A 24102-nucleotide genomic window follows, 5' to 3' on the forward strand; every position below is an offset into this window, starting at 1 on the left:
TTATATATATCGGTAATTTAACTGAAAAAAGGAAGTTTGGAAGACTAGTAGACTGGAGGCTTTTGTATGGGACCAAAAGGTGGCACTGTTTCTCTGTTAAAGTATTAAGACTGGTCCAGAACAAAAATTTCATAGTGTAGAAAAGGAATGTCAAAATGTACATAACTGACACAATGATAGTCCTAGTACATGCTTGAGATTTGTTTGTTTATTTTAAAAGTAAATTTACATTGAGAAGACTGCAACAGAACTTGCCTAATTTCTTCTGGTTTCAGCTACTTATAAAAATGTTTTAATATGATTCCCTGTTATGCCAGTTAGTGCTTAGTAATGTAGCAATTACTGTTACTTGTTTAGTGATAGTAAAAATCCTGTTTGGTGAAGACTTCCAACTTATAGTTCTGATTCTTGAATTGGAATGATTGTTTTTTGTTGGGTGATAATTTATAATTGGTAAAAGCAAAACGTTATCTACTGGTTCATACTTACCTTTGGCTAGTACTTTGTGGAAGTAGATATTTTCTAAATGTGTCTCAGTCAAACCTGTTCTACCAAGATTTGAAAACATATTAAGTAAATCTGGTAAGTAACTAATGAAATAAATTTGAGTGAAGTTTTGTATGGCAGCCATCCGAGGATGGGAATTAAATGCTTCTCATGTTCTTGAGTGCTTTCTTTAATATTAACCTACTCTTTGGAGTATACTTTTATTTTGTCATTCAGGGAACTGTTTCTGCAACCTCCTTAACAACCTTTCCATGCTGGGTTAGCCTGTCGTGCACTCATTATTCTTTTGCCTTTGGTTTGACAAGGTTACATCCTCGCTTAGTGGTGGAGAGGATACCCATCCAAGTGAAAGAGGTCACACTATAAGCAGATAATCGTGCAGTAACTTTTTTCTCTGAGAAACATACTGACTATCTCTAACCAAGTGAATTTGAATAGGTAGTTGGGGAAAAAAAAAAGGCTGCTTAAAATTCAGGGTTGCATGGGTCCATAACAGTACCCTAGCATATCATAGACTATGTAAAAAAGAGAACACTATTCATTTATGTAAATATTAAAGTAATTGATGTTTATTATATAAATTAATTTCAGAAATAGTGTATTCAAATTAAGGTTGATATACTGAATTGTAGCTACTTCGGTTGAACTGTATTTTTAATGAGTTAATTGTGCTATATCTCTGTCATGTACAAATAACACAAATTTTCTTTCATAATGCTTGTTGCTAGCAGGAACTATTTACATATATGAATGCTTAGTGATTGGTATCATGTTATTTAATAACAAATAATCATTAAGCAGTAATTGTTGCTTTCTTTTTATGAACCAAAAGTCTTATACTAAAATCTTCTTTAGCATGATGTAATATAGTAAAAGACACTGTTTAAAGTATCTTTTTAGTTTTAGAACAAAAATGCTTTCTAGACACATGTCCTTACATTAGAATATCCTATCTATGTAAGAAATGTGTGACTAATACGGAAATGCATGACTAAATTTTGAATTTATGGCTAAATATAAAATATGATAAATATAATATTGGTATTAATAACACATTTTATTGATATATAAGTAATCTTTGGAAACAAGGTAGTTTGACAGTTTATATTTTAAATTATCCTCGGACAGCATTTTATGTATTTAGAGTATGTGGAAATGCAGCATTTCTATGATAATATTATATATGCATTTCTGGAAAACGTAGTTCGTAAATTCATACTTAAGTTACTAGGGCTTATGCATGTTTGTAACCAGAGCACTAATGAAAATAACAACAATTCCAATAGCACCATTTAAAAGACACATGAACTTTCTAGTAAATAAACACTGCAGTAAATGTCGAATTTTACTTAAAAAAGGTGAAGGTAGCTTGATGGAAGACTATATAAGGAAGGGTTGAGGCTATCTATATTTACAAGGGCCAGGGGCATTATTATCAGAAGTTGCAAGTAGAGGAAAGATTGCAAGCTTTGTACAAAATGTACTGATCCCAGAGATGTATGCTCAGCTCATTGTTTTGTGTTACTTTGTTTTATTTATTTATTTATAACTTTATTTTTTAATGAAAACAAAGATCCCGGTTAACCTTGCTTTAAGCACTTCTAGGAGAAAGGTTGAATGTATAATACTGATTCCTTCTTACTTTGCTGCCTTTAGTGTACTTAGCCTTCAGCTGTTAATTATTAATGAGGCAAAACATTAATGATCTGGGAAGAAAATCAGATGTGAACCAGTGCAGCTTCTGCTTTGTACTGAAAATTCTTTCTCCATTCTTTCTCACCAGTTGCCTATGAGCTAATTCATGTTACAGGAACACAGGATGTAGCAGAGGAGACTTCTATTGTAAGAAATTTCATTCAGAGCTTATTGACCAAGGCCCGTTTCCTAAACCAAGGAAGGTCTGGGTGGGGGAAGTGTGCATATTGGAATACGCTTCTTTGCATCTCTTCCTTTTCCTGTCACTTTCTTTCTGTTGGTAGCAGTGGGGCTACTGTTTAAGCACATTATTCAGTAATGTTAAATCAAACGGTGTATTTGTTTGATAACGTTACTGGTCGCACAAAACATTATTTGCTGTCATCAAGTCCTCAGTGTTAGAGTGTAAGTAGGTGACATCATACTCTCTTAGTGGATTTGCAAACTAATAGTGGTGATTAAGGTGGATTTTCTATACCTTGGAATCGACTTTTCATTAACCTGTGTGATGGCCTTACTGCCATAGACTTAGCATAAGTAGCACTATTTTATAATGATATATCAATTACCATCCATTGGGACAGAGGTTCCTTCATAATAAAGTTTCAGATAATCACATTTAAAAGTGTTTTAACTTTTCACTTTGAAATGACTTAAAGAAAGGTTGTAAAAATAGTATAGAGAGTTCCCATATACCCCTAATTTTTTTTTCTGTTTTATTAAGGTAAAATTGACAAAATTGTAATATATTTAAAGTGTACACTGGGATGAATTGATATATGTATACATTGTGAAAGAATTCCCTCCATCAAGTTAATTAACACGTCCATCACCTATTTACGGTGAGAACATTTACTCTCTTAGCCAAGTTCCTTACATAATACAGTGTTATTAACTATCATCACCATGTTATACATTAGCTCCTCAGACCTTACTCATCTTATATCCCCCCAATTTTAACATTATGCACAACCACAGGACAATTATGGAGACCAGGAAATTGACATTGATATAATACTATTAACTACTCTACAGACCTTGTTTGAATTTCACTGGTTTTCCCACTAATGTCCTCTTTCTATACCAAGATCTTACCCAGAATCCTATATTTCATTTTTATTTTTCGTGTCTCTCTAGTCTCTTTTAATCTGTGACAGTTCCTTGGTCGCTCTATCTTTTTTGACCTTGACACTTTTGGAGGGTCTGGCCAGTTGTTTTGTAGAATGATCCTTTTCAGTGTTGGAGGGTCAGTCTGTCTCTGGTGAGGAAGCATTGCTGTTGATGGCAGTTGCCGGGGAAGCTGCAGCAGTGGCAACTGCTGGGGAGATGGATGAGACAGGGTCAGAGGAGAAGGAAGTTTTCAGGCACAGCTCTCTTCATTTCTTAGGACCACATACTTAGGTCATGACTAAGAGGTTCCATGGCTTCTAAAAGTCCACACAGTGAAGTTTATAGATGATAGGAAGCCAGGAGGTAGAGCTGTGAAGGTGGGGGAAAAGGCTATAGTTTGTAGTAGGGGTAGAAGGGAAGGAAATAAGGCTAGGGCACAGAATATTCTATATTGAGCCAGCATTCAGTTTTAGAGTAGAAGGTTAGGGTGAGGGAATTCTCATTTAATGAGCACCCCTGTATGTCAGGCCTTGCATTAAGTGCTTTGTGTATGCCATTTTAATTCTCATAACAGTATCTGGAGATAGTTATTATTTTATTTTTGTGGGTGGTAGACATATTTACTTTTTAATTTATTGTTTATTTAGGTAACTGGTTTATAACATTATATGTTTCATATGTACAACATTATATTGCTACTTCTGTATACACTAAATCTTGTGGACATAGTTATTTTTACTGTGATGAAACTGAGATTTGGCAGGTAAATGGCAAGTAATTGGCAGAGCTAGAATTTGAATCCAGGTCCATTTGACTCTAAATCTCTATTGCCTGATATAGTAGGCATATGTGGCTATTGAGCACTTGAAGTGTGGCTACTGCCGCTTGTTAAAATGTTAATATTTTGGATATATTCAGTGAAATAAAATATATTATTATAGTCAATTTCACCTGTTTCTTTTTCCTTTTCTAATGTGGCTTGTAGAAAATTTGAAATTACCTATGTGATACACATTACGTTTCAGTTGGACAAATTCTGTGTCTAAACCTTTTTCCATTGTACACTGCTGCTTTCCTGGAGTGTTTCTAAGGTGAACTAAGATGAGATCCTAAAGTCTGAGGTGGAAAAATACTGATGTATCTCCTATGAAGCAAAGCAGACTCCCAAAGACAGGAAAACACTGTGTTGGTGAGAGTGTTGGGATGATCAAGTTCAAAGGGAAAGGGAAAAAGACATGCAATCTACAAAGAGAAAAAAAAGTAACCACAATATTTTTTTTCTTGTAGCACTGAAGTCCCTTTATTTTAAAAAAATCATTTATTTATTTATTCTTTACTGGAGTATAGTTGATTTACAATATTGTGTTAGTTTCAGGTACACAGCACAGTGATTCAGGTTATTTTCCACTACAGGTTATTACAAGATACTGAATATTGTTCCCTGTGCTATATAGTAAATCCTTGTTGCTTACCTATTTTATGTATACAGTTTGTATCTATTAATCCCATACTCCTAATTTATTCCTTTCCACCTCCTTTTCCCCTTTAGTAACCATAAGTTTGTTTTCTATGTCTGTGAATCTGTTTCTGTTTTGCATATATTCATTTGTATTATTTTTTAGATTCCACATGTAAGTGATATCATATAATATTTGTCTTTCTCTGACAACTTCACTCAGTATGATATTTTCTAGGTCCATCCATGTTGCTGCAAATGGCAATATTTCATTCTTTTTTTATGGCTGAGTAATATTCCATTGTGTGTATGTGTATGTTTGTGTGTGTGTGTGTGTGTGTGTGTGTGTGTATCTTTCTACTCACATCTTCTTACGTATATCTCACCAGTTGTCTCTTGATGGGCATTTGGATTGCTTCCATGTCTTGGCTATTGTAAATAGTGCTGCTATGAACATTGGGGTGCATGTATCTTTTTGAATTAGAGTTTTTGTCTTTTCCGGATATATGCCCAGGAGTGGGATTGTTGAATCATATGGTAGTTCTATTTTGAGTTTTTTAAGGAGCCTCCATACTGTTCTCCACAGTGGCTGCACCAATTTACATTCCCACCCACAGTGTAGGAGGGTTCCCTTTTCTCCACACCCTCTCCAGCATTTATTGTTTGTAGACTTTTTGTTGATAGCCATTTTGATTGGTATGAGGTGATACCTCATTGTAGTTTTGATTTGCATTTCTCTAATAATCAGTGATGTTGAGCATCTTTTCATGTGCCTCACAACAGTTTTTAATATTTACTGACTTTATCATTTTCCAGTCACTGGGCTTAGTTCTACATTCATTTTTATTTAATCCTCATTAAAATAAACCCCAGTAAAGTAGGTACTGTTGTTATTCCTATTTTATAGATGAGAACATTGAGGTACAGAGAGGTAAACTAACTTGCTTGTGAACGTACAGCTGGCTGGTAAATGGAAGAGTGAAGGTTTGAAGGGCTTCCCATCAAATCCAGTGTTCTTTACTGTCAAACTATAAAGCCTCTGTATACTGTGGTGATGGTTTGGTTGAGGATACTTACTCATTCTTAGCAAAGAAGTCATGCAGACCCTTGTATCTCTGCATCTATCATATTATCCCCATTTCTGTAATGAAATTTCTGATACAGTGGTTCCTGAAATGTCTCTTTATTAATAGCAATAATACTTTATTACGAACATACAGTCTGCATACAGTTTTGACAGCTGGTTTGCAACATGGTAGACTAATTGCCATTTTCTGACTGTGATGGCTACGTCTGTAGCAGTAAATATGAGCAAAGAGTTATGAAGAATTGAGCCAGGGAAATAGATGACATAGAATAGAGCCCTTGGGGGCGGGGGAAAGGTGCTAGTTCCTTTGTGTCTTGAGCGCTTATAAATCTTTAAAGGTCCCTTGACCCACCAAGGGAAATTAATTGCAGTCTGCTAAAATACGAAATTCACGTTTTGAAACAAATGCCCAGGGCAATGATAATAATGAATAATGACCTATAATTGTATTAAAAGCCAGTTAATCTGTTGAGCTGGGAGAACATAATTGTGATTAGTAGTGTGATACTAGTCTATCTATACTTATTCCTAGTTTTTTTTTGGTTTAGAGCCAAATTTTTTTTTTGTTTGTTTGTAGTTAATATCGTACATTTCAGGAGCACAAATTTAGAAATAACATGACTTTCAAAGAAAGGTTCTATAGGTAGGAAGAAGTGCCTAGGTTTTTGTTTTTTGTCTTTAATTGATAGTAAAAGTGCTGGAGAGTGAAATCCTGGGCTGCAATTTGTTTTGATGAGAGATTTAGTTTTTGGCACTTTCAATTACACATAATAATTTGCATTCGTTACAAAGTATATTTACAAATAATACTTAAAAAATGAGATAGTGTAAGTATTGTTGCTATTGTCTGATATAGATTAAACTGATTTTATAAATACTCTTCAGAGGCATACAGAAAGTTGGTGCCCTTAAGGTAGTCCTTAAAAGCAATTTCCTTTCTTGAGTAGGATAAACTGCCTTCACAATTTTTATACATTTAATTATACAATAAAACATTTTCTTAGTTCAGGCTCAAATTATAGCATAGAAATGTTTCAGTGATCATAAATTTCAATTTTGAATTACTGAGATTTTATGGCAATGTAACTATAGGAGATATCCATAGCTTCTGCTCAACCCATTTCATAAATCTTATATGCTTTGAGAGATGACTAGAAGTTGTCAAAGAACAAAGTTATACATGCAGCATTCTTTGAAATAGTGGGTACTTACGTAACTTATTGTGAAAAAAAATCCAGTCTCTGTGAACACTATTACCCTATTTAAAAAAAAAGTGCAAGACAGCATTTACAATGAAGGTGCTCCCAAATGCTCCCAAATACACCTTTTATGTTATACATAAGGAGTCAGGTTGAACTATTAAGGAGAAACATTTGAATATAAGTTGAAATAATAATTCTAACAGAGAAATAATTGAAAAATTTAAGAAGTAAATGGTTTAGCTTTCAAGCAGAAGATAAAACACAGAAAAGTAAACTATCCCATAGGTATGTCAACCTGTGTTTAATACTTTTGGAACCAGTAAGATATGGATGCATACATAAAGCGAGGCCATTAAGATCACCAACATCTGATCTCCACTTTCAGGTACGATAGATTAGTTTATTTCAAGCTAAGGCCCATACTGAAAAAATGAGAAAGCTGTATTAAAAAGAGTATCTACAGGCATTGTAGTACTACCAAAGGGCAAAGAGCCCAGAGTGAAGAGAAACACACTGAGGTGATCCCTGTATTCAGTGCCACTTTTCACCTTGGGTTATTTGTCACTTAATAACAGTACGGGCTGTGAGGCTGAGAAGCCAAGCAGCGGCAGCTAAGATGGGGGATGCTGGGTGTAATTTTTGGCAGTTTCACATTGCTAAGAGGTCACAAACTAGAATTCAGGGAGGAAGATGCAGGACCCTGGTAAAACACTCTAAACTTTTAATTGGGACCCCTGAAGGGCTACATCCTAGGAGTTACAGAGAACTAGAAATAGACTATTAAGTTACAAAAATTGAAATGCAGCCTCTGATAAACTCCATTGATTTTAAGGTGATCTTCCTTTACTTTAACTCTCTGTCATTGCCAGAAACAAGAGACATCATGCAGAATCTCTGTAAGTTTTAAACACAGTACATGACATTCTATAAAAATAAACCATGCCTATCGCAAGCCAGGACCAAGATTAAAAAAATATAAAACAACAATCATTAGAAACATTCTCATAGTGTTCTAGCTTTTGGAATTATCAGACGTGGGCTATAAAATAATTATAATCAATATATTAAAAAATTGATGAAAAGATGGATTTCATTAGAGAATCAGAATCTAGAAAAAGAATTGAAAGGAATTCTAGAAATGAAAACTAGTATAACTGAAGTGAAGGACTCAATAGATGAGTTTAACAGCAAATTAGACACAGCTGTGGGGAGGATCGTGAACTGGTTGATAGGTCAGTTAGAAAATATCTAGGCCATGGGTGAGGGGAATAGCCTGAATAAATAAAGGCTAAGAATTTTGTAGAACTCATGAAAGATATCAACCTAAAGAATCAAGAAGTACTACAAATCCTATCAGGATAAATACAGTGAAAAACCACAATTAGGGCACAGGGTAGGTAGTCAAACCACTGAAAACCAAAAAAAAGAGAAACCTCTTAAAAGGAAAAAAAAGATATTACCTTCAAAGAAGCAAAAATAATAGCCGACTTTTCAATTGGGGGGATACAGGAGAGAACTGAATGACATCTTTAAAGTGCTAAAGGAAAAAAAAAAATCCCAACCTAGAATTTTGTACCTATTGGAACTATTCTGCAAAAATGAAAGAGAAATATACTCTTTTTCAAACAAACCCTCAGTACATGCTCCATTGTCTATAGGACTTTACTTACAAAATAAAGTATTAAGAATTTCAAGATAGCACCTGAAGAGCATTAATTAAGCCCCAAGTGTGGGGCTTTTCTGAGTCCAGGCCCATGGGTGATTGCACTGGTTATGTCCCTACGAAGCTGGCCCTGTGATTGGACCTAAGCAGGGCCAATCTGAGCCATTCCTGGAAATGGACGTGTAAATGTTAGGGGTGAAAATTTACATTTTTGTTAGAGTTGTTAAGTTTGAACAATAGGATCTGTTAAAAAAAAATGTAAATCTTTAAGGTTATGTTAGTAAAACAGGTGCTAAGTGTAGAAGGCAGAATTTTGGTCCACAAGATTCCATGCCGTAATGCCCAGGACAGTGAATATGATGAGATATTGTGCCCATGAATATGTTACCTTGTACTGACAAAGGGACTTTGTGGTTGTAATTAAGGTTGACCTTCAGTTGTCAGTGAGGAGGCTAGCCTGGGTTATCCAGGTGGGCCCAATGTAATCTCAGGAGTCCTTAAAAGCAGAGGCAGAGGAGGAAGTTAGGAACATGCCCTGGAACAAGTCAGAACGATCCAAAGCCAGAGAAAAGATTCGATGTGCTTTTGCTGGCTTTGGAGATTCAGGGGCCGTGAGCAGAGGAAAGCAAGCTGCCTCTAGAAACTAAGAATGACATTTAGCCAAAGGCCAGCAAAGAAATGAGGACCTCAGTCCCACACAGAATTGAATTTTGCCAACAACCTAATGATCCTGGAAATGAACTCTCCCCTAGTCTCTAGATAAGGGCCCAGACCAGCCGGCAGCTTGATTTTGGCCTTCTGAGACGCTAAGCAGAGTACCCAGCCGAACCTGCCAGACTTCAGTCCTGGAGAACGGTGAGATTATAAATGGCTGTTGTTTTAATTTTAAACCCCTTTGTTTGTTTTAATTTGTTAGAGTGGCAATAGAAAATTGTGTTAAGCAATGAAAAGATACAAACAGTTATACTACTACTGTTAGACTGTATAAGGAGATGAACTTTTACAGAAGATTCTTATTAAGCATTTGAAAAACACTTTTATTAAGTTACTTGCCTAACTAATTAAAAGTTATTATTTTCTTTTACATAAAACAAATTTGTAAGCCTCTACCTGCCAGTTCCTTGGTGCAAGAATATAGGAGTAGGCTTCAGGAAATCTTACTACTTTCAGCTGTTATCACTTATTAACTGGCTGAGTGACCTGGGAGAGGTTTTCTTAACTATGCTTAGGGTCAAGTCTTAGCACCTGCAAAGTAAGAGGTATAGACTAGTTGATTTCTAAGGTCTTTTCCATTTAAAAAATTGCATGAAAATAGTTTTAGAATCCAGATGGAATTGTTAGAGAGCTGGACATAAGAATCAATCCCTCAGAATATTGAAAAAATATTGTTCCATACTTTTGAAGCTGGAGTCAAATTTGATTTTTGTAAAGAAGAGAATGTACCATGTTGGTACATTAAACAGAAATTTTAGAATAGATAAGGAGACTTTGAACACCAGAGCTTTTTTAGTCAAAGGGATCAGATGAATAGGGCTTATTAAGGTTGAAATTATTGAAAATCAAAAAATTAAAAGTTGGCAGGTATTTTACAAGAGGATGAGCACAAAATCCTTTCCTTTCTGTTTAAAATTATTCAAAATAAGAAAGCTATAGAAATCTTATTTCTTTATCTCTTGTCGTTTATTCTGGGAGTTGAGTTTTTGGCTCTAATGGTTAATCTTGTTCTGGTTATCTCCATCTCTTTTGTCAACTTCAGATGCATTTCCCACCAGTCAACACTATGCACTTGTTCTTAGAAAAGAACTGATCCTAGATCCCATATTCTGTTTCATAGCTTAGGTCCCGGAAATGTGGAAGAAATCTCAAAATGAAACTTAAATATCACCTTATTTGATCTAAGGTCAGTAGCTACCTTCCCACTTTTTTTTTTTTTTTTCCCTTTTACAAAAAAAAAAAAGGCACTGTTTTGGAGAGGGGGTGGCAGTTCTTGGGAAATGTGTCTGTGACTGATAAGAAAAGGAAAGGACTTAAAGCTATAGCCCCCAAACTTTATCAGTGTTTTGGAGTTAAGGAAAATATTCTTTCCAAGAAGAACAGGAATACTTTTTTTTTTTCTTTTTGGTAATTGTTTATTTACATTAATGAGACGCCTCAATGACCCATTATTATGAAAGGTAACTCTGCATAATCTAGTGACAGGTTACTCACATTCGGAGGTCACATTGATATTTACTGAAGGCACAATAAGTATAGGTTGCACTTTATTAAAAATTGTATAGCTCTTGAAATTGCTGACAGAGAGGCTGACTCAGTTTGATTTGGCTACGGATATGATAATTGTAATACGGCTCACTGTGGTTTTTAGAGGTCATAAGTTACATTGCAAAGATTTGTGTATTTGGATTGCGGGAAAGTTACCGTGGCGTACTAAGACAATACAATAGGAAATACTTAAGTGTGAGTAGTATGTCTCACATAAATTGTACCATAGAATTAAATATGAATCATTAAAATATTCCAGGTTTATTAAAAATTTATTATTCTAAAGTATATTTAAAGAGCAGTAAGAACTTGAAGAAATAATAGGAAAGCTTTGCTAACAGTGACAGTGTGTTGAGTTGAAAGAAGGTAAATAATTTATTAACAAAAGGCATACAAAAAGACTTGTAGTAAATCAAGGGGGGAAATCAGTTAATAAAGAGGCCAGGGAGACCTTCAAGATGGCGGAAGAGTAAGACGTGGAGATCACCTTCCTCCCCACAAATACATCAGAAATACATCTACATGTGGAACAGCTCCTACAGAACACCTACTGAATGCTGGCAGAAGACCTCAGACCTCCCAAAAGGCAAGAAACTCCCCACGTACCTGGGTAGGGAAAAGAAAAAAGAAAAAACAGAGACAAAAGAATAGGGACGGGACCTGCACCTCTGGGAGGGAGCTGTGAAGGAGGAAAGGTTTCCACACACTGGGAAGCCCCTTCGCGGGCAGAGACTGCGGGTGGCGGAGGGGGAACTTCGGAGCCGCGGAGGAGAGCGCAGCAACAGGGGTGCGGAAGGCAAAGTGGAGAGATTCCCGCACAGAGGATCAGTGCCGACCGGCACTCACCAGCCCGAGAGGCCTGTCTGCTCACCCGTCGGGGCGGGCGGGGCTGGGAGCTGAGGCTTGGGCTTCAGAGGTCGGATCCCAGGGAGAGGACTGGGGTTGGCGGCGTGAACACAGCCTGAAGGGGCTAGTGCGCCACAGCTAGCCGGGAGGGAGTCTGGGAAAAGTCTGGAGCTAAGAGGCAAGAGACCATTGTTTCTGGGTGCGCGAGGAGAGGGAATTCAGAGCACCACCTAAACGAGCTCCAGAAACGGGTGCGAGCTGCGGCTATCAGCGTGGACCGCAGAGGCAGGCATGAGACGCTAAGGCTGCTGCTGCTGCCACCAAGAAGCCTGTGTGTGAGCACAGGTCACTATCCACACCTCCCCTCCTGGGAGCCTGTGTAGCCTGCCACTGCCAGGGTCCTGCGATCCAGGGACAACTTCCCCGGGAGAACGCACGGCGCGCCTCAGGCTGGTGCAACGTCACGCAGGCCTCTGCCGCCGCAGGCTCACCCCGCATCCATACCCCTCCCTCCCCCTGGCCTGAGTGAGCCAGAGCCCCGAATCAGCTGCTCCTTTAACCCCGTCCTGTCTGAGCGAAGAACAGACGCTCTCAGGCGACCTATACGCAGAGGCGGGTCCAAATCCAAAGCTGAACCCCAGGAGCTGTGCGAACAAAGAAGAGACAGGGAAATCTCTCCCAGCAGCCTCAGGAGCAGCGGATTAGACCCCCACAGTCAACTTGATGTACCCTGCATCTGTGGAATACCTGAAGAGACAATGAATTGTGCGAAATTGAAGTGGTGGACTTTGGGAGCAAAGATATATATAGTTCCATTGTTTCTTTTTGTGAGTGTGTATGTGTATGCTGCTTTGTGTGATTTTGTCTATATAGCTTTGATTTTACAATTTGTCCTAGGGTTCTGTCTTTTTTTCTTTTTTTGTATAGTTTTTAGCGCTTGTTATAATTGGTGGATTTGTTTTTTGGTTTGGTTGCTCTCTTCTTTCTTTTTAAATTACTTAACATTTTAAAATTTTTAATATTTTTAATTTTAATAACTTTATTTTTTTCATTCTTTGTTTTTTTCTCACTTTTCTTCTGAGCTGTGTGGCTGACAGGGTCTTGGTGGTCTGGCCAGGCATCAGGCCTGTGCCTCTGAGGTGGGAGAGCCAAGTTCAGGACATTGGTCCACCAGAGACCTCCCAGCTCCATGTAATATCAAACGGCAAAAATCTCCCACAGATCTCCATCTCAACACCAGCACCCAGCTTCACTCAATGACCAGTAAGCTACAGTGCTGGACACCCTATGGCAAACAACTAGCAAGACTGGAACACAGCCCCATCCATTAGCACAGAGGCTGCCTAAAATCATAATAAGGCCACAGACACCCCAACACACACCACCAGACGTGGACCTGCCCACCAGAAAGACAAGATCCAGACTCATCCACCAGAACACAGGCACCAGTTCCCTCCACCAGGAAGCCTACACAACCCACTGAACCAACCTTAGCTACTGGAGACAGACAACAAAAACAATGGGAACTATGAACCTGCAGCCTGTGAAAAGGAGACCCCAAACACAGTAAGTTAAGCAAAATGAGAAGGCAGAAAAACACACAGCAGATGAAGGAGCAAGGTAAAAACCCACCAGACCAAACAAATGAAGAGGAAATAGGCAGTCTACCTGAAAAAGAATTCAGAGTAATGATAGTAAAGATGATCCAAAATCTTGGAAATAGAATGGAGAAAATACAAGAGATGTTCAACAAGGACCTAGAAGAACTAAAGAGCAAACAAACAATGATGTACACCACAATAAATGAAATTAAAAATTCTCTAGAAGAGATCCATAGCAGAATAACTGAGACAGAAGAACAGATAAGTGACCTGGAAGATAAAATAGTGGAAATAACTACAGCAGAGCAGATTAAAAAAAAAGAATGAAAAGAATTGAGGACAGTCTCAGAGACACTACATTCAAATAAAGTCCTTTTAAGAAACTGGCTATAAGATTTAGAGAATGGACTTGAGGACATGGGGAGAGGGAAGGGTAAGCTGGGATGAAGTTAGAGAGTGGCATGGATATATATACACTACCAAGTGTAAAATAGATAGCTAGAGGGAAGCAGCCGAATAGCACAGGGAGATCAGCTCGGTGCTTTTTGACCACCTAGAGGGGTGGGATAGAGAGGGTGGGAGGGAGACACAAGAGGGTGGAGATTCGGGGATATATGTATGTGTATAGCTGATTCACTTTGTTATAAAGCAGAAATTAACACACCATTGTGAAGCAATTATACTCCAATAAAGATAGTATAAAAATAAAAAAGAGAGGCCAATTATCAGTGAAGGGGGGGTGTATTTAATGATTCTGAATGAAAGGTTAAACTGCTGTGAATTTCCGTTTAACAAAAAGGATGAAAAGCAATATGGATAATTAGACAGTAATAAGATCATACTGAAAAATATCAGAGAACTGCCTTAGGTGTTAGGGGAATATTGGCTAATGAACGTAACCTCCTGAAATTATCTTCGAATATTCACTTTGCTCTAGAAACAGAGGGAGTGTTGTTCTTAGTCATTTTCAAGGAGTTATGATTCTTTTGCACATTTATTTTTTTGTGGATTTAAAAAATGGTAGCAAATAATGAAATAGAGAATTTCTCATGAGAAAAATATCTAACATGTAATTTGTTAAAATAATGTAATTTTCACTATGTGTATATGTTATTGGTTAGTTGTTTACATTTGGGTTCTTATCTGTTTCATAAGAGAAACAACTTGAGAGACTGTCAACCTACTTGAATCATTTATAGAAATTCAGTACAGGATATTATGATTCTTAGAAGAAAAAATATTTCTTTAGACAATATTTGGGATTTTTACTTATGTGTTTTTAATAAGACCTTAATTGAGATACACTTCTAGTTAGCCCAATAAGATATATATATAACATATGTATAATTGTATGTATAACATATATATAAATAATTGAAATCTTATAAAGATGTTGGTAGATTCTTGGCCATTTTTGAAGCTTCTTATGCCTCTGAATTAAGAGAAGATCTTGGAATCTTTCTAGAATCAATATAAGGACTAATTTTATATGACCTCTGTACTAATGATCAGCTAGAGGGAATAATAACTATGATAATTAAGTTCATAGATGATTCCAAATTTAAAGATGTTGTGAATATAGAAATTGAGCTAATCTCAGCTCCTATGATGCTTTGCTGAGAAAAAGGTCATTTGATATATAGAGAACTATACTTTATAATTATAGTCTCTCTTTGTCACTGATATCTTATGATTAGCTTGGCTTTTCTTTTATTAGATAGTATATCAAATGCAGTTCTGCACTGTATATTAATGTCGAAAACCAATGAAAAAATCTGCTTTTCATAATGTTAGCAGCTTCCCAACAGGTTAATAGCTCAAATAGGTAATAACCCAAGGGGCAGTTAATGATTATCTAGCCAAAAAAGATTTGGACCAGATACCAAGAGACCTGGGTTCTAGGCTCACTCTGGCACTGTGAGACTTTATGTCAATTAATTTGTCAATTAACTTCTGTGGATAGGTTTTCCTTTTTAATAAAATGAAGGGATTGCACCTGATAATTTTAAGGTAACTTTTAATTTTACAGTTCTTTTCTCTATGATTTTATTTCCCACATGTGTAAGTTAAATTTATTTTATGATGGGAGGCATATCACAGCTTCTATTGGATATTTATAGTATTTTCTTATATTTAAATTATTGAGAGTTTGTTCATTTGGCAAATATTTTCCAGGTGTTTACTCTGGGTACAGAACTATCTACTGTGATACAGCAGTAAAGAAAATAGACAGGAAAAGCACCTTTCCTCATGGAACTTACTATTCCACTGGATAGATGTGTCTAGAATGAGCCAAATTGAAAAGAGACATTTTTGAAACTTGTCAAAAATGTAACAGGTGGGCATATTAGAAGGGAAGCTTGATATTCAATAAATCAGCAATTGTGCCAAGCATGGTACAGTGCTTTGCACTGGTTCCCAAGAGTCAGTTTGCCTACATGTTCCCATTCCAGCATTCAGCAACTTCATTTTTGTCGCTTGAAGTCAGTCATGGTGGGAGTGTTTATATCATGAAAACTGGCAAACACTTCACATCCAGGCTTACAGTTAAAATTTTTAAAATTATGCTATTAAAATGGTTTGGTGGTAAATGTTGTCAGGTGGCACAGCAGAAATAGCAGACATAATTTCTCTCCATAGTTTCTATCCGCACACCTGGTGTGTGAGTTTATTGAGCCACGTGAACAACTACTGATATGATACTGAAAGTAATGAGTTAGTGAAGGGAGAGGAGCTGAAAGAAAAATAGGTGTGAATTTGTAATCCGATTTTAAAGATGGGGTGGTCCATGCTTGACCAGAGAAGAAGCGAGAGTTTCAGAGATGGCATGTGTAACAGTTCTGAGGCCAGAGTTAATAGTTGTGTGGGAGAAGTGGTTAAGTAGGTTTGTTGATCTTGAACAAGGTGTCAAAGCTTCACTTCATGGGAGCGTAACAATGTCTGAATCATGTGTTAGCCTGTACCAGCCAAGTCTTAAACATGGCCACGTTTTCGCTAGCAGTGAAAAATGGAAGACCGTTCTTGAATTTTGTGACCTTATCTCTTAGTGATCCTTTGAGAGTTAAGGAAATAAAAAAAATCCTTTATAGTAGATTATAGGCTCTATACCAACTGAAGGCGTATAAAGTGTTGCCTGTGGTAAAAAATTTTGAGTATTGATACTGAATGTACCACAGATATTTATGTGATTTCCTCACCGTGAACTGCAAGTTACTCTTTTCATGGAGCAGGTTGACATAAACAGCACTGTGACTGGGTCTGCAAGCACTGAAGGAGCAGTGACTGTCTGTAACACCATGCTGCATTATGGTAGATGACAGTGGGACTCCTAACACCTAGTATGTGTAGTAAGCTGAAAGAGGCCAGTACAAGCAGGGAAAACTGGAAAAATCTTTTAAAAATGTGCTGAAGCTCTGCTTTAAATGAGATACCTGGATGTGTACTTCTGGGAACTAACAGCAGCCAGTGGACAGGCTGCCATATAGGGATCTGGAATAGAATACCTTTAAAATAGATGAGTACACTAACTCCAGTTATGTGAAGAGCGGTCACAAACAGCAAGCAAAGAAAAGAAAACATGTGGTTCAAAATTGAAAACACCTCTTTGGAAAACACAGTTGCTCTGTGCATGCCTGACTCCATTAGCTAGATTTGTATCAGCCTTTTATCAGTGTGGTACAATGAGATAGCACATAGTCAAGAAATGGAAGCTGGTATTCTTTGTTCCTCTCAATAATGTCATTTTGGAATACCAATAGTAGTTTTATTAAAATAAATGCAGGGTGTATATATATAGAATGAAATAAACATGCTGCCTAATCATTTTTCAGCACTGTAGTTTGGAGCAATAACTCTACAATGAAAATAACTATCATAATTTTGGTAGTTAATAGCTTAAGAAACTATCTCACAGAATTAAGTACTATGTACAGTTTAAAGCAATAAGTTTATTTTTCAATTTCTCATGGAAAATTAGCTTGAAAAGAAAATGTCATTAAAAATCTAATTGTGCCCTTTTTTACATGTGAAGTTTAAACAGATTTATAGTAGCTTGGAATATTGAAGAGATTACAACCAGAGAGTTTTGGTTGGTTATAATTATTGGAGATCCTGAAACTGTGGCTGACCTGTAACATAGAGGTTGAGTGAGCTTTGAAGATTTCATTGGGCAAAGTCAGACTTTAAATTCTGCAAGAATTTGAAATATATATTAATATATACTGTAGTTTTACTTTGAACTTAGTAATTTTTAAAAAATAGACCTCTTTCTTAAAATAAATTTATTGATTGATTGATTGACTGATTTTGGCCGTGTTGGGTCTTCCTTGCTGCACACAGGCTTTCTCTAGATGTGGCTAGTGAGGGCTACTCTTCGTTGTGGTGCACGGGCTTCTCATTGCGGTGGCTTCTCTTGTTGTGGAGCATGGGCTCTAGGCACGTGGGCTTCAGTAGTTGTGGCATGCGGGCTCAGTAGTTGTGGCTTGTGGGCTCTAGAGTGCAGGCTCAGTAGTTGTGGCGCACGGGCTTAGTTTCTCCATGGCATGTGGGATCTTACAGGACAAGGGCTTGAACCCATGTCCCCTGCATCGTCAGGTGGATTCTTAACCACTGCGCCACCAGGGAAGTCCCTGAACTTAGTAATTTTTAACTTCTCATGAGTATAAAAAGCCCTGATATTTTAGTGAGTTACCAATCTTGAATGGCAGACAACAACGCAAGAGTTGAGAAGTGAATTCTTTGAGCTTTTTCAAATGTTTTCTTAAAACTATTTTTTAAGAGACATATGCTTGAATGGATGATACTGTCTTTAATGTGGAGTTGTGTTGTTCAGAGTATATATATGTCCAAAACAAAAGCAAAACCTAGCATGGCTACCTTAAAAGATTAGTTACAATATGGGTTGAGCGGTGAACATAGGACACTGTTTATTGAGGTCATAATTTTAATATGTTTGGAGGTTGTGTTTTTTGCTACAAGCAAGTGATTTTATTGGACATGGCATAGAACGAGATGGATGTATATAACAGCCCAGCTACTGTTAACTTTTTTTAATTCAAACTTTTAAATTTTCACTGATGTTTCAAGAGGTGGAATAAAAGAGGTAATACCCATGGTGAGTTATAGTTTGGGTTTTGCTTCTAACTAGCCAGAGGACCTGAGTAAGCAACCTAATCAGTTAGGACCTTAGTTTCTTAAGTTATACCATCATGAAGTTGTCCTGGGTGACCTCTTCTTAAACTTTACCCTAATGTGATTCAGAAGGGCTGGTTTTGACAGAACCTTTCTGAATCCTGCCCTTATTCCAATTCCAGTGTTCATTCTCTAGGTCAGGGCTGTCCAATAGCAATATAATGTGAGCTCTGTGTAATTTTAAATTGTCTACTTGGCACATTAACAAAGTAAAAAGAAATAGGTGAAGTTAATTTTAATAATATACTTCAGCTCAACATAGTATATTCCCAATATTATTTCCATATGTAATTAATATTAAACTATTAATGAGACATTTTACCGTGTTTGAAGTGCTAAGTCTTGAACATCTGGTGTGGGTTTCAGAGAACACATCTCAACTTGGACTCGCTACTTCCAGTGCTCAGTAGCCTCACTGAGGCTCATGGCTGCTGTATTGGACTGTGCACCTGAGGTGGCTGGATCCTCATAATCACTACCCATCAATCAAATTTAGGGACTTTGGAGTCACCTTTAATTCCTTTTGTTTTCTCCCCTTTTCTATTCAGTAGTGACAGACTTGCACTTCCTAGAATCTGTCAGGATTTAGAGCTGAATGGGCACATTTTCTCTTTATTTTCAAACATCCAGAAAGAGTAACCTGAGTTCTCTTCAGTTCCTTAACTTAGGAAATCAGACTTCTGTGTTCAGTAATTGACAGAAACTCCTTGAAAAAATTCCCAAACCTTCTCAGTGCTAAATACAATGGGCACAATATGAACGCTTCCTGATGCCATAGCGAACTCAGGCGCTGTAAATACTTCCTCCTGGAAATTTCCTTGTCCCTCATCATATTACACTCCTTTCTTGGTTCTTCCTTGAGTTCTCTGTTTTGCTGATTCTTTTCTTGGATCTCTTTTCTTTTCCCTTTGCCCTCTGTCCTTGACTTCTTGCCTGAGAATCATGCCTGTACTTTTAGCTATTTATTGGACATATCTATATGATGATATTCTGTGGATTCTCCCAACCTAGCCTTTGCTCCATACCAAACTTGTTTTCTTCCTCCGTGTTACTATTTTGGTTCTTGACATTTTTGCCATATTTGGTCACAAGTCAAAGTTAGAGACTTCACCATAATCTTTAACTTCTTCCAATTTTTTTTTACCATCTATATGCAATTAGATACACAATCTTTTTGGGTCTACCTGTGAAATACATTCTGAACATTTTTCTTTCTTCTTTTTTGCAGTGTTTCACTTCATGTCCCCCTCACCCTTGCTAAGATCCCACCTGGTGCCTCTTACTTTGACTCTGTTTCCTCTAATACATTTTCGACATCGCTACCAGAGTTCTTACCAACACAGTTGGATAATACCGTTTTCCTGTTTGAAACTTACAGCAATTCCATTTGTCCTCTTCTTACGTGGCATGTAAATCCTAGGCTACTGTTCTATCTTTAACTCTAGACATTCTCTTCAGTATTTTCCTCTCCTCTGAAAACCTTTAAGCCCTAAATTTAAAGATGAGATTTTAGTCTTCTTGATGATTAGTGGAAGAAACTAGTCATCAAGTGTGGATAGTATGGCCTGACAGCATTCATATACTCATAAGAAATGGGGAAATATATGGTATGCTTATGTGATACTCGTAGCTAGGTTAACAAGCAGATTTCTGTATTTCCCTGTACAAGAAGCCCTGTATAGATATTTCAGTTTCCGAGCAGCAAGAATTAATAGCATCCTGGAAACAATGAATGATGTATGTCTTACTTACAGATATACTTTCTGTACTTGGAAACTAATGTAGAGAAATAGTTAAGGTTCGCAGCTTGGCTGAGTTTTACAGGAAAACAGTAGATCCCCTGAGGTAATACTAATGTAAGTAGAAAGTAACTGGCAGTTAGTACATCTGGTTGGGTTGAGAAAGAATGACTTTAATTGTTACCTATTTTCTAATATTTTTACAATTGGTTGTCTTCTGGACTCTTTATTCTCCTAGCATATTTCATTTGAATGAGATGTTAGTTCTTTATAATGCAACGTGTTATTTCATCCAGCCCAATCCTATTATTATTAACCTCACGTGCCTTAGCTGGCAATGGGCTTCCCTTAGGCAGCATAGTCATTGATGCTGTGGGAGGAAATGGATAAATATTAATTGGAAGGTGTTGCTTCTGGGAGACCTTAAAGAAGTACTAAATATGCTGAGGAAGTCATTTTTGCTGCTATTTCATGCGAGTTGGTTTAAAATCTAATTGCTTGATTTGAAAGAAAACTAGAGGTCAAACAGCAATGAATAAATTGTCAACAGGAAAATTTTTGCATATAGTGAAACTGTTTTGCCCTTGTCTCAAAAGGAAAACAAGGTAATAGCCAATCATTATATTTAAAATGGTAATTAACCTTCTCATCTCTGTAATTTCAAGCAAGTCTAGACATGAACTCAGGATTCAGCATATTGTTTTAATGTAAACATGGGTCATCAGTGAAAACTTATTCTCTAAAATCACGAATATTGTGCTAAAGTATGAGCAGTGTGACTCATAAGTAGGAGAAAAAAGCCCCAAACTGTAACTGCAACAAAATATTTCCTTGAAAGTAAAAATGATCTCTTCTTTAAAAAAAAAAAAACAGTCACTACCATTTATTTGGCACATACAATCTGTTACACACTCTGCTAAATACTTCATAAACATTATCCCTCTTAGTTCTCAAATAATATCATGAAGCAGCTATTGTTATTTTCAGTTTAGAGGTTGAGGCCTAGAGAAATAATTTGCTTGGTTCCATTTACCTAGTAGGTGACAGAGCTGGGTTTATCTCAAATATGACTCCAAAGTTTAAGCTCTTTGTGCCATTTTGCTGTTAATTTTTAAGGAAAAAAGATGTGTTTTTCCCCCCAGACTGTGTGCCAGGTTTCCTGTGGAGGATTAAGCATGAGGACGTTAAATGAATAAAATGGTTGACGTTCAGGTAGTCCCTCTCCCGATACTTATGGCTCTATTACTGGGAAATTTAGATCCCCCATGATTTCCTTATCACCACCACGTGCTCTTCCTCCTCCAGAGACTAGGGTGTAACAATGAGAATGATACATTGTACTCATCCTGGGCTTTATATAGTCATTGTTTCATTTGAACATCACAAGAAGCCCTTGAAACTAATTCCTGTTTTACTCATGAGGGCGTTGAGGCTAAGGGAAGTCAAGGAACCGGCCCACATTCTCAGCTAATAATTGGAAGAGCTGTCTGGAATATTATAAAAATGATCTTTTATGGAACTATATAGTTCTGGACTATTTATATACAGTTGGAAGTTGTAGATTAGAAGTGGTTGAGGGCTGGCTTTGTGTCAGGAGTTCTAAATGCTTTGTATATATTATGTCATTTAATCTTCCCAATGATGTGTGAGGTAAGAACAGTTATTTTACAATAAGGAACTTGTGGCCCATGGAGGTCTTAACTTGCCCAAGGTCATTTAGTAAACGTGGGAGTGAGGATTTGGACCAGAGCCTTCTCACCTCAGGGCTGTGCTCTTGGTCGCTTGGCTCTTCTGCCAAATTCGTAGTCACGTAGTCAGCCAGCCAGTCCATCTGCTTCTATAACAATGAACTCTATAGCTACCACTCAATTCATAGCTAGTACTCTCATTTCTAAGTTGAAGCTTTCTTGGGATGTAGATAAGATATTTTGAAGTATTGGTAAATAAGTGCTTATATAAACACAAATACAGTACATTTAAATGTATCTCAAAGCCATTTTATACAGTAACAGTAAACACTTTTTGCAAATTAGTTATTGCAGTTGAGGTGTGTTTGGCTAAGTCAAGTAATGGAATATTTTCTAAAGTTTTTTGTTTATTTTTAACTTAAAAAGAAGGTTTATAGTTTGCAAAGATCAATGAGGGTTTCTTTTCCCAGGTTCCCTCCCCAATTACTTAACCCTTTCTTAAAATGCTACTGAATTTGATGATTTTTCATGTCCTTTTGGAGTGACATCTTCTCCACAATTAAACAAAACCAAGCATATACATCTTGGGATGAAAATCACTATTAAGGGCTGTCTCTGGCTGAAGGAGGGGTTTGATAACTGTTTAAAAGGCTGAGTAGAGCTTGGGGTAGGGGGTGGAGTGTGGTGTCTCACGTGTAGCCTGGAGTAGCTCAGGTGGGGGAATGATGAACGTCACAGACTTGTCTGACAGCACCTGAAGTCATCAAAAATGAATTGTAAGGCAATAAAAATCCTAACGATTTAAAAGGTTCTGCCACAGGGGTCAGAGAGCCAGGTATAGCAGGAGGGACAGGTCTTATTGCCCTTTTGAAGGACAGGTAGGTTGGTAGTAAAAGTTACATACTTGGCTGTGCTTTTATATATTCCTAACATACCTTTGACTGGGCAGGTGGGGTCCACATAAAATGATGAGGCTAGATTGACTTAAAGCATAGATCAAGCACAAAACATCAAAGGAAAAGTTAGTAATAGCAGCTAATACAAAACACTTGTATAAGCCAGGCATTGTTCTAAGCACTTGATCTATATTAATTGATTTAGTTACCATAAAATTAATGTAAGTATCAATAATTTGATGTCTATCTCACGTGGCAACCCTATGACCTGTATACTATTGTTTTTATGTCCATTTTATTAACATACAGCAAGGTTAAGTAATTTGCTCAGTTTACACAGTCTAGTAAGTGGTGGAGGCAAGAGTCAAAGTGGAGTAGTCTGCCTCCACAATCCATGCTCTTAACCTCTGTCATACTGCTTCTCTAGAGGAAGATAGAAATGAGAGAGTGCCAAAAAGTCACAAATGTGTATATGATACAGAGTGGTACCTTTACTACCAATTATTTTAAGTATCAATTGGAGGCCTCCATGCCTGAGGTTACACTTCTGTTTAGAGTTTTGAAAAACAAATCATGTAGATCATCTGAAGTAAAGAAGTGGCTTATCCCAATATATCAGATGGGATCTTTGTGAGAAACAGATGGTACGTGAATGAGGGTGATGAAGAGAGGTTAATGAAGGGGCTGTTCACAAAGGGGTTGGCAGGATTCAACTGGGAAGAAATACTGAAGCACTCAAGGACTAGTAACAGTGGGAAGTCATGACAGCCTTATGCCGGAGGGTCAAGGAGAGGAAATGGAATTACCTGTACTGGTGAGAGCTGGAAGCATGGGAGAGGGGCCAGTGGACAGGAATCGGGACCTTGAGTGACTGAATGTAGTGACTCCCAAAACAGCGTCCTGGTGGGAGGTCGGGGGTGACAAATTCCTCACCTTCTCTTTTCTATTAGCTTGTGGTCTCCTGCAGGTGCCTCCCATTGGCTGAACCCAGCTGGAAGCTAGAAGTCAAGGAAGCTTGGGTAATGTAGTTCACAGACATCAGCCTCTGGGGTAGAAGTCAGAAACGATCAGGAAGTGGATCTGGAGGGCAGCAGATTAACCAGTGTGCTATTTGTTATGGGTTGAATTGTGTCAACCTTCCCCTCACCCCCCAAAAAAAC

The 24102-nt window shown here is 37.3% G+C and overlaps 1 protein-coding gene across 2 annotated transcripts in view; it reads left to right on the top strand.

Annotated features, from left to right (window-relative positions):
- The window catches only part of IMMP2L (inner mitochondrial membrane peptidase subunit 2), a 900746-nt gene that overhangs the window by 84349 nt on the left and 792295 nt on the right, over window positions 1-24102 (top strand). The window lies entirely within an intron of this gene.

This window comes from Grampus griseus (genome assembly GCF_964374135.1).
Source record: "Grampus griseus genome assembly, chromosome: 9".
NCBI classification, from domain to species: domain Eukaryota; kingdom Metazoa; phylum Chordata; class Mammalia; order Artiodactyla; family Delphinidae; genus Grampus; species Grampus griseus.